The sequence below is a fragment of the Drosophila nasuta genome, chromosome 3 (assembly GCF_023558535.2).
Source record: "Drosophila nasuta strain 15112-1781.00 chromosome 3, ASM2355853v1, whole genome shotgun sequence".
NCBI lineage: Eukaryota > Metazoa > Arthropoda > Insecta > Diptera > Drosophilidae > Drosophila > Drosophila nasuta.
In genome coordinates, this window is record NC_083457.1 from 44,095,525 (window position 1) to 44,100,740 (window position 5,216).

At 35.2% G+C, this 5,216-nt stretch overlaps 2 long non-coding RNA genes across 2 annotated transcripts; both read left to right on the forward strand.

Moving 5' to 3' along the window:
- Positions 1 to 1,645: 1,645 nt before the first annotated feature.
- Positions 1,646 to 2,194, forward strand: LOC132791409 (uncharacterized). Its single transcript, XR_009632902.1, has 2 exons — positions 1,646 to 1,881; positions 1,936 to 2,194. It is a non-coding gene; the product is annotated as an uncharacterized LOC132791409 (long non-coding RNA).
- A 2,344-nt stretch (positions 2,195 to 4,538) lies between these two features.
- Positions 4,539 to 4,984, forward strand: LOC132791723 (uncharacterized). Its single transcript, XR_009632935.1, has 2 exons — positions 4,539 to 4,629; positions 4,689 to 4,984. It is a non-coding gene; the product is annotated as an uncharacterized LOC132791723 (long non-coding RNA).
- Positions 4,985 to 5,216: the final 232 nt, after the last annotated feature.

Sequence of the window (5,216 nt, forward strand, 5' to 3'; positions counted from 1 at the left end):
AGAGAGCCGAGTTTTCCCTATGGCAAGACACACGCTATGGACTCTGCACTATGGTCACATCGTAGTTATGGCCATATAGCTATAGGTCTGACTCTGACTCTCGAGTCTGAATCTGAGTCTCAGTCTGGCTGGCTGCATCTCGCCTCATTGCGATTCATTTGCGCTCGCAGCTCTTGTCGGCATTTATTCTCTACTGCTGTGTTCTAAGCCTCCCCCCCACACACTCTCCTTGCCCAGTTGCCCACTTGCCACTTGCTACTTGCTATGCGCTCTGTATGCTTTCCATGCCTTCTTTAGCTCCTCCATTTCCAGTTTTGTACTCTGCTCTGCTGTGCTGTGCTGTGTCTGTTGTCTCTTGTTGTCGATTGTCTGTTCGCTGTCGGTTTTCGCACATTTCGCCCATTGTGTATATTTGGCAAGTTGTGCACACTCTCAGTCGCATTTGTAGCTTCCCCCTACTTCCTCCTCCCCCGCCCCATCCACCACACTGCACCTCAATTGGAATCAGAGCCAGCAACCGAGACTGAGACAGCGAGCACGAGAACGAAAACGACAACGAGACGGAGAAGCAGACGGAGACCGAAGCAGTATCCGAGCTGCTGCTGTTCTCATTGCTGCTGCTGCTGTTGCTGAGTGGAGTGCTCTCTGTTGATTGCTGTGCGCCTGTTCTGAAACGACTCAAACTGAGAGAGAGATAAAAGCATCTTGTGCTAGATGATGCTTCTGTGTTGATAAGGCTCAGGCCACGCTACATTTCAGTCTCTGTTCTTTGTGCCTGTCTCCGTCTCAGTCGCGCCAACATCTATTAATGTGTTTGTGTGTGTGCGTGTAACTTTTGCGTGAAAATTGAGCACAATTTCTAGATGCACACACAAGTGTGTTGTGACAGTACTATGTGTACAACCCACCCAAGAATGTGTGTGTGTGTGTGTGTGCTTCTTCTGGAGGTTAACTTTAGTTCTCTGCGCGTTTGTCTCTCTTTGTGTCACTCACTCTTTCTTTTCTCCGATTTGAGTGAGTTATGAAGTTGCAATTGCTGCGTGGGCGACTCGCAGCTCCATTTCTTAGTTGGCAGTTCTCAATTCTTGAGTCTCTTTAAGCGACGATTTATTGTCGTACTTAAGTCTCGGCAAGACCAAAAGTAACTCTACCAAAATAAAACAGCTGCAGTCGAGTGTGCTCGACTGTGAGATACCCGCCAACCATTTTCAATATCAGCAAAAAGCTGCGGTATTTATTTTAAAATATACCAAATTAATGTAAAGCAAAAAATACTACAAATATACCAAATACTATACAGTGCCTTGATAATACATACCATATACATATATCATAGAGTTAAAAATATACCAGATTGATTATAAGAATATAAGACCCGTAGTAAGTATACTAAATTTCATAAAAAACTTAAAAAAAAAATAAATAAATAATTAAATGAACAATTTTTATCTGATTGCATCGACATTTTCAGGAATCTTAAATACTATAGCTATTATGGTATATACTAAAGATCCATGCTATCTCTTTTTATATGATATGATATACATATATGATCTCGTTTGTTGAGAGATGGATCTTAGATCTACATAGAAAACATATTCTAAATGCTAAACATCTTGAATCAATGTCAATATAATACTGATTATCGATCGATGTTGCATTAAATATATATTTTATTGTAGCAAAATGTAATTACTTATTTTCGTTGCGGTTGAACGTTTTGCCGGAATAACCTATTGCGAAACAAATGCGTGTAAATTCTAATAAAGTGACTGCTTTGGAGGTTTTTCAAAATCGTATAAAAGAAGTCAAAACTCAGGCGATACCAACAGATTTCTTTATATTTCATTTGCAATCCAGTTTGTGAATATGAAATTGCTAGTAAGTAGAAAGTTATATCACTCAATATTGTATTTTAATTGCTAATTTCCGAAGATTCTGATGGCTTTATGCTTTATTTCTCTCGCTGTGCCTTCAATGGCTTATGGCAGAGGAAAAGTAAAATTCCCATTGCCACCTGTTGAAGTACACATTAGTCCATGGGATGAAATTGATGATTATGATGCAATCTATTAAGTCATCCTAAAGCTTTATATACAAAATACATTTGTAAAAATTAATCAAATTTTTAATCTTCGTACTGTTTTTGGTGACATAAAAAAAATAAATAAACTTCATACTTAAATGTTTGCAATTGTGATTTCTTTTTTGCTTCGAGTAATGCTAATTTTTGCTAATAGATACGTAATACTGGGTAATCAACCGAAGATCTGCAACTAATTTTCATGTTGATTCTATGTTGTTTAACATTTTTAAAATGTGTAGTCTCCCTATTTACATAAATATTTGTTAAAAGAAACAAAGAAAACAGTTATAGACACGAATGCTTGCTATTTAATAAAGTGAAAACAGTGCGACTTTAGCTATAAAATTACTCTTCTTATTCGATTTTTCTGTTTACAAAACTGATCTGTGTATACTTTTCGTGATAACGCTGACAGATTTGGCAGAGGATATGTAAATCTGTAATCGAAACTCTTACTAAATGTTATCTGTGGCTATATGGAAATTTGGAATTATATTTAAATCAGCACAATATTTTGTCGATATCAAGAAATGTCAAATGTACGAAACAGAAATATAGTTATAAGAGGAAGGATATAAAGAAAATCAATAAATCCTAAAACATTTACTAATAAAAAAAATGGCCATTTTGTAACACTCAAATAATTTGCACCGCAAGTGATTTGTATATTTAAAAATATACCAAATTAATATACCACAAAAATACTAAAAAATATTTAAATATATATAGAAAAGACTTTTTATGTATATTTATAAAGTACTACATACCAAATATATCATAGAGTTCAAAATATACCAGATTGTCAGCCAAAGCAACTCAGACACGTAGTAAGTAAGAATTAAAGAAAAAACTTTGACACAAAAAAAAACAAGTAAGAAAGCTACAGTCGAATGTACTCGACTGTGAGATACCCGCTACCCATTTTGAATAAAAGCAATATATTTTGCGGTATTATTCTCAAAATATACCGAATATACTGCAAAAAATACTAAATATATACCAAATTGTATATGTGGTATATCGATATAGTACCGCATTCAAAATATACCATAGACGGCACAATATACCAGATTGTCAGCCAAAGCAACTCAGACCCTAGTAAGTAGGCGTTTTTGCCCATACAAAAGTATTTCTTTAATTACTTCCACAATTTTTGTCTGATCGCAACCAAATTTTTAGGGATCATAACTACTATAGTTATTACTGTATATACTAAAATTCGTAACTCTAGCTTTAAAATTACTCTTGTTATTCGATTTTTTTGATTTGCAGGGGCGGAAGTGGGCGTGGCAAAAATTTAAAACAAACTTGATCTGCGTGCAAACATAACAAATGCTGTCGAAAAAAAATTATAGCTCTATCTCTTATAGTCTCTGAGATCTAGGTGTTCATACGGACAGACGGACAGACGGACGGACGGACAGACGGACAGACGGACATGGCTTGATCGTCTCGGCTGTTGACGCTGATCAAGAATATATACACTTCATAGGGTCGGAGATGCCTCCTTCTACCTGTTTTCAGGAATCTTAAAACCTATAGCTATTATTGTATACATATATCAAAAGTTTATGCTGCTTCAAAATGACTCTTGTTATTTAATCTTTTTCGATTTGCGGGGCGGAAGTGAACGTGGCAAAAATTTCAAACAAACTTGATCTGCGTGCAAACATATTTAAATCTCTATCTCTTATAGTCTCGTAGATCCAGGTGTTCATACGGACAGACGGACATGCCTATATCGTCTCGTCTGTTGACACTGATCAAGAAATAATATTCACATTTCAGGGTCGGAGTTGCCTCCTTCTGCATGTTACACACATTTCCTGGAAGCACAAAGTTATAAGACTCTTCTACCCTATGGGTAGCGGGTATAAAAATAAAACCGTGGCGACATTGTAATGCAATCTGTGAAGAGTTTCCATCATTGGGGCGTGGACAAAACGCGTTTACCGTTACTTGTTAGCCGTTCACTATTGAAAGCCAAATACTATAGACAGATGGATAGACGGCAGCTCTGCTTTGATACGCTTTACATAGCTGTAAAATGCAGCTGCCACACACAAAGATGCAGATACAAATTCAGCTTGAAATGCTTTTAGATACAATTCGTATGGAAATTTATTGTGGTGTAGTAATCTCATTGTGACCAATCCAGAGTGTAATCAGTTGCAGACAAGGTCATATTCTATTCGAGATAAAACGAGAAAGATATTAGATCTACGTAGAGAACATGTTCTAAAATCTAAGCAATAATATCTTGAAACAATGCCAAAATAATACTGATAATCGATCGATGTTGCATTAAATATATATTTTATGGCAATATGTTAGCAAAATGTAATTATTTATTTTCGTTGCGGTTGAATTTTTGCCAGAATAGCCAATTGTGTCTCCAATTGCGAAACAAATGCGGTAAAATTTTAATTAAGTGACTGCTTTGAAGGTTTTTCAAAATCTTATAAAAGACGATATAACTCAGGCAATATCAACAGATTTCTTTATATTTCTTTGCAATCCAATTTGTGAATATGAAATTGCTTGTAAGTAAATCGTTATATCACTCAATATTGTATTCTAATTGCTGTTCTAATTTTTTAAGATTCTGATGGCTTTATGCTTTATTTCTCTCGCTGTACCTTCAAAGGGTTATTATGGCCGGGGAGGTTATCACCCTCCCCGGCGAGGAGGTGGAATTGGATGGCCACCTATTGACTTCAATGTTAATATACCTCCTCCTGATTATAGTAATGACTTTGCGAATGACTATTATGCAATCTATTAAGTCATCCTAAAGCCCTATATGCAAAATACATTTAAAAAAATTAATTAAATTTTTAATCTTTGTATTTTCTTTGGTGACATAAAAAAAATAATAAACTGCATTGAAAAATTTAACTACAATCTTTACTTTTAAGTTACTTGAAACATTTGCAATTGTGATTTCGTTTTTGCTTCGAATAATGGAAATTTTTGCTAATAGATACTGGGTAATCAACAGAAGATCTGCAAGTAATCTTGGCAGCTTGAAATTTAAAAATTCACATAAACAAGTTATTTCTAAGCGCTTTTCTGCTTTGTAGTCTCCCTATTCTAATACAATTTGTAAAAAGAAAATAAAAATAAATAC